This window comes from Triticum aestivum, chromosome 2D, assembly GCF_018294505.1.
Source record: "Triticum aestivum cultivar Chinese Spring chromosome 2D, IWGSC CS RefSeq v2.1, whole genome shotgun sequence".
Classification (NCBI taxonomy): Eukaryota; Viridiplantae; Streptophyta; class Magnoliopsida; order Poales; family Poaceae; genus Triticum; species Triticum aestivum.
Genome location: NC_057799.1, coordinates 584,369,528 through 584,381,201, shown reverse-complemented (window position 1 = coordinate 584,381,201; position 11,674 = coordinate 584,369,528).

Below are 11,674 nucleotides of genomic sequence, written 5' to 3'. Positions count from 1 at the left end.
AATGGCGCATCCATCTGCAGTGCGCCATTAGTATGCCAAAGCACCTGGTATACATGGCCCCCTGGGAGGCATACTAATGGCGCACTGTAGTATATACTAATGGCGCATCTGGGGTGCGCCATTAGTATACCAGATACTAATGGCGCACCAGTAGTGCGCCATTAGTAAAATATACTAATGGCGTGCTACTAATGGCGCACCACTGATGCGCCATTAATGGCCAGATTAGGTGCGCCATTAGTAGGCCTTTTTCTAGTAGTGGTTGGTCCTCTACTGGTCGAAGTTCTTGTTGGTGTCCAGCACCAGAACCTTTTTGCTGCCCGTCTGCCGACCGTTGACCATCATCGGCAAGGTATTGCTGGTGTTGTGCCATATCGCGTGCATGCCGCACTCCGACTGTATCTTGCGACACGTCCACGTGCCCCTTTTGAACGCCGTGGAATTGCGCTGGAAGAAATGCTTGCTTAGGCCACTGAGTGTGATACCTGCAGTATTGTCGAATACAGGTTTTAGTGTACGTAGTTGGCATTTTCATAACATCTTTGGCATGTTGCAGTCACTTGTTTCACTTTTTATTAACTGTCAAATTGTAATTGCTTCACCAGGTCTGTGTGTAAAAAGAAAAAGAGAGCTATAAACAAAGGAATATGTATGTGCAAGTAGATGGCCGATCGGTGTCTTACCTGGATGTTTCTCAGGATGGGTTATGCCATGCTCGCTGTCGATGGTTGGTATGAACAAATCGATGAGAGGGTGAGATCTCGCGCTATCAGCACTCACTTTGGCCTCAAGGTGCTCGATTAGCTCCTGATCCGTGGGATCAAACTTGACGCCAGCCGGCAGCACCGGCCAATCCTTCTTCGACTTGCATGGGTTAATTCTACTTATATGGTACTCAATGTATGATCAATCGACTATTTTAAGTGAATGATGAAAGATTTCGACAGATAAGTGGTACTCCAAATATGAAGTCCAGAATACCCGAACACGCCACCGGGATTCTTGTGTCACCTCACGCGCAACATGTTGTCACGTCAATTCAATGCGTGGACATGATGAATAATTTGACCGACGTATACTAGTACTCCTACTGTACTACTTACTAGTCGTATTTAGTGTCACATTTTAACCATAGGATTAACTAACAAGTACGCACTTGAAGCCTAAGTGATATATATATATATATATACTGCACAGCATCTCCATCATCATTATCAGTACATCCAGCGCAGGTGAGTTAGGATGCACTTGATCCCAGAAAGGTATCTATCCTTCAAACCAGAGGAGTGCTTCAAACTAACAACAGTACATAATATCCAACAAAAGAGGGTCGTGCTACAGCAGCAGAATACATGGCTCAGTCTACATATTAGTACGAATCAAGTTGTGCATATTTGCTGTTGGCATGAACCACATCGCCGCATGTCGGGTTTGCAAAAGCCATCCATCGCATGGAAGTTTGATGCCTTTCACACACTGAAGATTATCTCGCAACAAGCTGTGTCGACGAATCTCTGGATATGGTGATTCATGAAACCCATGGTATGATGTGTAAACATAGTCCCCCCTGGCGAATGGAAGTTGCATAGCATGGTAATCATCGCCGGTGATATGATCGATGATTTGTTGGATGATCGGATAATTGAGCCCGAGGAACATGGAGTGGTTGCCGAGGCTGTAAACCCGCCTCCAGTTGAATACGCCTGGCCCAACGGAGCTGGGATCTTTCTCGAACACGAAGCAGCCATAGCCATCAATGTCACGAACGCCCCAGGCATTGTACTGCATGTGGTTTGATGAAATTGTTTGGTCAATTTGGTACGTGCAAATGAGCATCATATGACAACCGTCAGCTGAACGAGCGATAAACCACCACCCATCGGCTGGTATGATTCCAGGTCCTGGAATCATGAAGGCCAGCACATTTGCGTCTGCTGCAACAATTCAAATTGGAGACCAAAAGGAAAAAAATAAACAATCATGTTCAGAGTATGTGTGGAATTAAGATTATTATAACAGTGACACATATCGTAGACAGAGAATTGCAATGCCGTGGTCATAATCATACCCCAAGTTAAAAAAATAAGCCAATGGCTTTCATATTCTAGCAATATATCATGGTTCAAACATCATGTAACAATGAGAGGAAAACAGATATGACAGGGCCTACTCATATTCTACCATAGCACTTACTACAGTTATCATATCAACTCTAAGCAATAACATGTGTTGTTACAAAAATCCTGGAAATGAGAGTAACATATAGCAATCATGAGGTTATACTCATAATATCTATTCTAACAATCATTTGATACCAATTGTTCTCATATCAACTCTAACAATCTAGGAAATGAGAGGAACATATAGCAATGATATGGTTATAGACATACTATATATTCTGAATTTGTAACAATGAACAGGCAGTCGTATTCTTAAGGTAAAGATGAGATGAGATAGAACAATTACACGACGATACATTCCACCAGTATAGGCAGCCAATCTGTGCGTGGACCGCATAAACGATGCCATCGTTCACTATAGCATCAGACAAAAGTGTTCGGTGAAGAGGATCGACGATGAGCCATAACCATGTATGGCGACCGGATTCTAGATAGACTAATCCCATGTTGAACACAGCAATGAGCTTGTTATCCATGTAATCTTCCGATGGTGTGGGCACTTCGCAGATTACAACCTTCAGCAAACAGAGGTCGAGCCAAAAGCTCGACGCGTCTCGTGCGTAGTAGGCAGGAGTGTCCAGCGGGCCGTGAGGCTCGATGGCGGCGGTATCCAAATATGGAAGGGTGATCTCTCGCTGGGTATAGATATCCATGAGATGCCACGGACTACCAGATTGGTGGATGAGGACGATCCAGTTAGCCTTCATGCCCGCCCAGTAGTGGCCGCGCATGACGGGCAGGTGGACGGGTAGTGGTAGCATGTCGAGGGGCACCACAACAACCTCCGTAGGATCGTCAAGTCGGTGTCTGGGCCACCTGCGAGGATCGGGCATCAGCAAGCAGGGTGTCTTGAAAAGAGCCGCCCAGTTGCAGACGAGTAGAAGGTACAAAGACACCGAGCACGCGGCCAGACGGATGGTGCTGAGTAGGTCCATACGATTACAGATCCGCTCCAAGGGAACATCGAGGAGGGAATTCCAATCGCGGCTCCGTGTGTCAGTCGGTTCTGCCATTGGGGTTTTCGGTGCCTGCGGGCCAGCGGGGAAGTGGATTCGGGCGGGCGAGCGAAGAAGCTTCTCCTCGTGTGGCGGAGCAGTGAGCGGGGGGATATGGTACGCGGGAGCTGCCAAGAAAGATAGCGCGGGCGGGTGAGCAGTGAGCGTGGGGAAATGGTGTGCGGCCGACGATGGGGAAGAGAGGAGGAAGAGTGGAAGACGGGGAAGAAAGTGCATTAAATCTCAATTCTACTACTACTACCAGGATATACCGTCCTTCGGAGTGTAAATAGTTACACCGATGACATGTGGGTCTACCACAAGAGGGCCCATATGTCAGTTGATGGAGGACAGAAGCGTGCTCTACTGGCAAACATGATGTCCGTACTGGGTAAGGCTGATTTAGTAACACCAACACGCTCGTTCAGCTTATTAATTAAGTGTCCCATCTGCTGCAGCGTGTATTGTCACTTCACTGCAAAGACTAGTTGAATAGTTCTCTCTGACCAAGATGGGGAATAATGGATCGCGAAGACTTCCTTTCTACATTATCCCAATGCCTCTACGCTCACTTCACTCATTTTGCTCCGTACGTTGTCACTTGTTGAAATCTCTAGAAAGACAAATACTCCGTATTTGGGAACAGAGGGACGATTTTACTCCGTATTTGGGAACAGAGGGAGGATTTTACTCCACATTTGGGAATAGAGGGAGTATCACCATATGGAGGGAACAAAGGAAGCTTGAAATATGAACATGTCAATGGGAGGGAGTAAGCCCCATGCATGCATGCATGCATGCAACATGCAACACTCACACGTATACATGGACGCACGCAACACTCACACACCCATGCGGCACACAGCACACGACGCAACACACACGCTCATGCTCAAGTGCTCAACCTACTCCCTACGTCCGTGAAAGACTGTACATTTAGAGATTTACACATTGACCAGGGCATAATTAACGCCCAAAAGTTATGTGTGCATGCGACCATTGAGAGAAGAAGATTAAATGAAGGTCGTTGCATGCTGTAATTAAGGATAGACATGTAGCCTATACCTAGAGCACAATTTGGTGCATTAGTCAATCAATATCGATTTAGATTAAAGGCTAAATGCATTGGAAGTGTAGATGTACTACACTCTTTGTTTTTTAGCTGATTTCTTTGCTCTGCCAACTGATAGGTGGGACCGAGAAACCAGGTGACAATTTCACCAGTCAACAAAGTGCCACGTCGACTATGTGGCCGGTCAGTAGGGTGCAATATAGTGCTCTACGATGAGCTAGTGATCGTATAATCACCGCAAAACTATATATAGTGATCGTAAAGAGCGTATTGTTACATACGTTGACCGCCAGTGTATTTTTCTTGTTTCAAATTAAGCCATATTAACCGGAAAGGACGCAGTATGGACTAGTACTAGTACTGCTTTGATGTGTCCCGTCAACTCGCCGAACGAGGAGAAGCTTGCTTACTATGCCTCTCCCTCGCCCACGCGCGCGGTGGTTCGCAGGATGAGGAGAAGGTTTTGACTACAACGCCCTCTCCCTCTCCCTCGCCCTCGCGGTGGACGTGCAGCAGTTCAATTGCTGTCAGATTGCCAGAAGCATAATGTGTACTGTAGTATCATCATTGTTGGACCTTCCAAAGAGGCGAAGAGCCAAGTGCAAGGTTCACACGAGTACGAACTGTTGAACCTCCCGAAGAGGCAAAGAGCCAAGCGCAAGGTTTTATAGGAGTTGTCGTCCTAGTAAGAGCGTACTACAACTATAGCGAACGATGCTACTATATGATGCCGCCACGTCACGTATATCCAAAGCTGTGCCACCTTTTTTTCTCAAAGAGCGTGTTGGAGCCCGTGCAACAACCACACAAGTTGCACGTACACATAACACATTTACTTGTAAGAAATTCTAAAGGACAAATGCCAGAATGCCACACAAGTTCATCTCCAATTCATGTCATATATTTGTGCACGACTAGTCTACATATATTCACAACGCTACCATACACAATTTACTGTACTCCACTTACACGTTATAGATGGGCTACATGTCCTCCTCTAGGTTCCAGTCCCATGTGTTCTTCATAGATGGCACGATCCATAGCGGTGGGCAACGGGAATCATTGTCGCAGCTTTCTAGTCCGGTTCCACACGATGGAGACTCATCCAAGCTGAAGCGGCATAAATCAGGGATAGCGTGTCCCAGCATGTCGTTCATCTGGTAGTGCGCACTGAAGACACAACCATGCTTCATGAACGGCAGGCCTTCCGTGTCGTGCACGGAAGGTGGCATCCGCTTCACAATGGGGTAGCTGTCCCCAATGAAAAGCGAGTACTCTCCAAGAGTGTTCCTCGGCACCCACGTAGCATCGCGGGGGTCGAACTCGGCGCCGTTCATCTGGTACACGCGGCATCTTAGATCTGGACACATGGTGACGTACATAGTCAAGGTCCATGCATAATAATGTTGTTCTCAAATATGGCAGTCAGTAATACTGTGCAGCAAATAGTACTACTCCCGTATAGAGGAAGTAAAATAACCGGCTTATTATATATAGCCACTCTTGGCTACATGGATGAGATAGTAAGACATGGAAAAACAAAAATGGTGGCAGCTAGTGGGTTCAAGTCTTCAAGGGCCTAGCTAGCTATACGCGTCCTCCAAGGTAAAAAGTACTCCTACTAGTACGTAAGTAGAGTACTAGTACAACAATGAAAGAGAAGGCGAGTGGGTTAAAAAATGGAATACCTCGGTAGATGGTGACGGTCCGATCGTGGTAGATTGTGTGACCATGTTGCACATCAGTGGTACCATGGGTAACGACTACTAAGATAGTTGATCCCAATATTCCAAAGTCAGCTACAAGGTTCCAGGTTAGACCGAATCGCGGATGCAAATGCACATCTAGGATCGGCGATCTTATTTTGATCGCGGGATGACTGGTCCCTGCAAAATAATGGAGTACCGTTAGGGATGCAAATGATGGTTTGTGCATTCTGTTTGTAATATCCCGTACCGTAGGATGGCAACCAGATGAAACAAGTCCCCTGGCTTGTCACCGCGAAGATGCGGCCTAGATGGCGCACTGCGTCTTCGAACGTGTAGGGGTACAAATCTGCCGCCGCCAACATGCGCCAGCCTCTGCCGTTACTGCCTCTTGCATTGATGGCAATCCTTATGTCGAACACCGTGATGAGATAGTAATCATCGTAGCCGCGTCGCTTTGTCGGTGGATCCGCAATTGCTATCTTCTTCAATCTCATGTAGGCATCATCATACGTATTCAAGCCCAGCCAGTCCAGAAGGCCGATCCCAATGGTGGAGAAGGGGTCTACCGGAACAGCCGCACAGCTGTGGATGTTGTGCAAAATGATGGTGGTATCCGGCCGGAGGTATGCAAGCCAATCTTCGTTGGCACCGACCCAGACCTATATATAAGACGGTGGGCAGTGGAGAAATTACGGGATGGAAATGGAATACCTAAGAACTACATGATCAAACTCCATTACTGACCTGCTCATCGGACAAATCCGACTACCTCTCAACATCGGCAACTCTAGTGGATTCAACGTGCAACCATGGCCAGGGAGCGGTGGACTGTTCGAAGGATTGTCCCATAGAAGAACCTTCTCCTCGAGGACACATGGAAGACCAACAAGCATGGCCTTTTCCGAAGCCATTTTAAGCACCGTCATGAAAAAGTTGGTGCAGGAAGCACCGAGTCTTGCGGTGGTGAGGACGTCGGAGCGGCGTGTGATTTCTCCCAGAGGATCGTCGTCCAAGGTCTCCCAGCCCCGACGAGGAGGAGAACCGCCTGGCGAATCCATGGGAGCAGCGACGAACTGCCTTCTCTTCGGGGGGAGGGGAACTAACGAGGAGGAGATACGAGCGTAGTAAGCGCAGGACCTCGTCCCTTCCAACTGTAGATCGTTCCTTAGCGAAGGGGTGAGGCTATTATTTACTACTAGTACTAACATTATGGGACGTTATGGGATTGCATTATACTGTAAATAATAGCACTAGTAAGAAATTTTTGGCACTAGCTAGTAGTTTTTGGCGTGGATTAAGAAATTTTGGGTATGTTTTTACTATTTTTTGTACACGCCAACTTGTGTCATAAAACGTCTTACATTATGTGACGGAGGAGCAAGTACTCGTACTGTAGAGGTACTAGTACTACTTTCTCAACTAGTAGTGCGATGTACTGTACTTCTAGTATAGTGCACCGGTTTTGAACTCTTGAATCTCAGGGCCAAGGAGCTATAGTTGGAAGTGGAGGGTACTACTGTTCTCTAGAACCATCGCTGTACTATCAATGCAGGGAAAGTATACCTACGTAGTGGCCTAGTGGGTACTCTCGGTGCTCTATTCAGCCGCTCCTCTCACGTAGCTGGCCTACTCAGCCGCTCCTCTCACGCACACACTAGCAGCCTGTTTATTAGCGACGGTTACTGCGGGGGCAGAACATTTGAGTTATTTGATACAGCGAGACTAGGCTTTACGCTTCCATTTGTGGAGGTGTAATGGATCTCGTCCAACTTTGTTAGTTATTCCTTCTTTATGAATGAGATGAAGCAAAGCTATTCCCTCCATTTAAAAAAAACACGTCAAGAGGAATTTCTTTTATAGTAGAGCCGATAATGAGTGAAGTCCATGCATGCAACGCCACAAGCTACAGAGTAGTAGTAGAGCACTTTACGTACAGAGCCATATTGCACAGTTCCCAATGCCCCGCCAGGCTTTTCCGGCACCTCGGGCTTAATTGGGAGGCGCTAGTTTAAATATTCTACTAGCTGATGAGGAAGCTAAAAGCGAGGTGCGGCTAGGGCGAGCACACGAGCCATGAGATGCTGGGAAGGAAAACCCGTTCACGTGGCTAGGCTATCCAGTGCACCCAGATTGTGGTGCCGCACGTCCGTTTGACTTCAAAACTGAAACTATCCATGTAAAATATTGGCTCGCAGCAAAGTTACTATTAAAAAAAAGGCCGCCGTGCGTTCAGCCGGGATCGAACCCAGAAAACGAGGTATACACTCCCGTGACCACTAGTAGTACTCGTTGGAGTACAACGCAACCTAGAATCGCCTTTTGTCGCTAGTAGTACATTGTTCCTTACAAGAAACCCGTAATAATGCAAGAAACCACTAATAATGCTAAGAAACTACTACCACTTGCATACGTGGCAGACTTAAGATAAGACTACCTTATCAACCATTGTACATGCTCTTACCAACTAGCCCTAGCAAGAAACGACTACTCTACAAAGTGCCATTATAGGCACGTTTCAACCCATCGCCCTGTTTGGATACATTTGTTGTCAATCTAACCCTGCCATCCAAACACCAATTTGGTTAGAGTTAGTTCAGGGTTAGAATCTAACCTCTGACTTAGAGTATCCAAACAGGGCCCATGTCGCCCACTGGGTCAACGCCTTCTATTCGACCGGGCGTTATGACTTGTGGGACCTACATGTCAGTCTGCACAAAAATCCCCGAGTGACCTCCTACCTCCGGCCCGTCCACCTAGTCATCCTCGTCCATGGGACACAGCTACCGCCACCGGTAGAAGGCAAGGTCAAAACTGCCGGCGGTGCGGAGCCCATCTTGCGGCAGCCCAGATGCCAGGTCCGTCCGGCGCTCGCGGCCGCTAGCTAGCCAAGATAGCTCCGTCCAGCTGCTTGTCTGCAAGGTTTGCTAGCAAGATTGGCCCGGCGGCTTGCTCGCGCGCACCACGCTAAGGCCAGCCATCTGGCTTGAGCGAAGGCCAGCATGCGGCTTGCTCGCTCTTGAGTCACGCTCGGGCCAGCCTGCCAACCCGTGCAGAGGCCAGCGCGGCGTCTGGCTCGTCCGGCGGAGCGGCGGCCAACTCGCTCATCACGGCGCCACTAACGAACACGCATCAATATTGTTTGAAGTAATGTTCAGGAAAAATAATGATTTCAGGGGAATAACAGGATAGAAGGTCAGATGTGGGTCCCTCTTGTCAACGGTCAAACAAAATGTGTTGGTTTGAGCTGTCTCGTCAGCACGGACGTGTGGGCCAACCCTGTCATAAATGGGTTTAAACTAACCTAATCGGTAGGTAGTAGTTTTTGGCGTGGATTAAGAAATTTTGGGTATGTTTTTCCTATTTTTTCTACAATAGATTCTTCCTAGGGCTGGTTGAAAGTGGTAGTTTTTTTAAATACTCTACATATTGTAAGTAGGAGTGAAAGTTAAGCTTTGGGACCCAATAAGCAAGGCTAGTTACATGTGCGTATGTGTACATGATTGAAAGTAAATATCAACCATGAGTGACTAATATCTTGATGGAAAACTCGAAACTATGGAATACTAGGGAAAAATTGCATGGTTGGAAATACTAGCAATGTTCATGTGCGTTGCAAGAAATCATAATTAGAATAATACTTATTCACAAACTTGATACAAAACACTCTAATTTTGATATACATATATCACTAGAGATATATTATGTTTCAATTAAATATATTCCTTGGGCTGTTTTGGTGAGGTCAGGGAGGGATGTGGTTGGTTTTAAGATACTAATTATTGATTTTTCTCCAAATTGGTAGACAAGTGGGATGTTTGTGAGAAAAGGCAACAACTTACCTCACAGTCGTTAGATGTATATCTAATGGTCACAAACGATGGAAGGCAGACACACCATCATCACCAACTTAGTCTTCTGTAGGAGTACTAGCAAGATCCGTGCATTGCACGGAACATCAAGATGCATTTTTTTATAAAAACACTCGTTGTGATTGACCCATGCGGGAGTAATCCCATGTGTAAAAACTAATGATATCTCGAGAAATAGGAGATAAGGTGAAGAGGAGTGGGGCGTGGTGGTGATTGGTGGTCGGACTGAGCGGAGGCATGGGGATTGACGATGCCGGCATCGGCCACCAGCCAGTTTGTTCCAGAGGCTTCCTTTCTTACTTGCTCAACAATGAGGTGTTGGAGATCAGGATGAACGAGGGAAGGCCTTGTCTGCAAATGTGGAGAGGGGAGCGGGTATCTTTTAGTTTAATTTCCATCAGTCAGATATAGATCGGACGGTCTATATTGCAAGATGGCACGCGTACCATCATCACCAACTCGGTTTTTTATAAGAGAAGAAATATAAGTATGGAGATACAAACGTATTATCGATACTTGTTTCCATAAACTAGCATCTACATTCTATTCAACGCCTCAGCATGTGATGCCTTAGCACAATGACTTCTCGACTGTGTAAAATAAAGGTTTTCCCGTCGCCGATAAGGAGGGGGTGACGGCGGCGCGCTTTTTGGCTTGCTCTAGTCCTAGTAGTCATACTAGGTGGTCTAAGCACATGTAGATATATTCTTTTTCACGTCTCGTGTTTTCCGTACTGCCACGACTGTTGATGAATAGACCATAAGTTATTCACGGGGAAACCCTTGTTGAGCGTGTTTGCGAGAGAGAGAGAGACAGTGTGCATGTGTGATATGTCTAGAGACTGAGGCAATGATAACAGATTCTTTGTGTCTATGTGTGTGGAGGATAGAGAGACATGTACATGGGGCTTTGTGTTGTGTAACATGGAGACACATATACATAATTAGAGAGTGAGTGTGCGAGATACACGTGCGGACATGGGGAGAGATGAGGATCCAGATTAATGGGTGTTTGTGCGTGTCTGTGTGTGTTTTTGCGCGCGTTTGTGTGTGAGAGGGAGTGTGTGTATGTGGAGTAGAGAGACCACTAATGATGTAAACCTAGTATAAGGGAAGGGGGAATGGTGTGACATGTGTAGTAGCGGGATAGCATGGGTGCGGGCGGGGGGAGCAGACTATTTGGAAGAGACATCGATTGTGTGTGGGAGAGGGGTGTGAGAGCGAGCGAGAGAGAGAGAGAGAGCTAGTGACGTAGAGAGAGAGATAGAGAGGAAGAGAGGGGGCGTTTGTGTCCATAAATGGCGAATAGATAGGGAGACAATGTTGATGTTGTTTGAAATTGGCCTATGTACGGAGAAGCAAGGGAAGCGAGTCATCGTGTGTGTGATAGGGACTTCATGAGAGATCTAGAATAGATGGTGTAGAGAACAATGTGCGAGATCAAGAATCATGATACATTAGGGAGCTATGGAAAGAGTCACGACATATATGTATACAGGGAGGAGCTGGGGCGGGTCCGCATGTGGGAGAGATAGAAAGAGGAGAGTGGTGCACAAGGAGACAAAGTGTGCTTGTTTTGCAGTGGGGGTGGTGTGTGAGCTGAATGTGCGAGAACCACATAACTAGGGAGATAGACATTTGGGGGCGACGTTTTATGTGTATGGGAAAGATACACTCTACATAGTGCGTGTGCTTGGGAAAGAGATATGCCAGGAGACCTAGCTAGAGAGTGGGGGAAGAGATGTGTGTATGCCCAAGAGACAAAGTGATAGAGACCTATAGTGGGGTTCGGACTTTATAAGAGAGAGGGGTGTTAATGTGCTCGTGTGTTGGTGTTTGGGGGAGAGAAC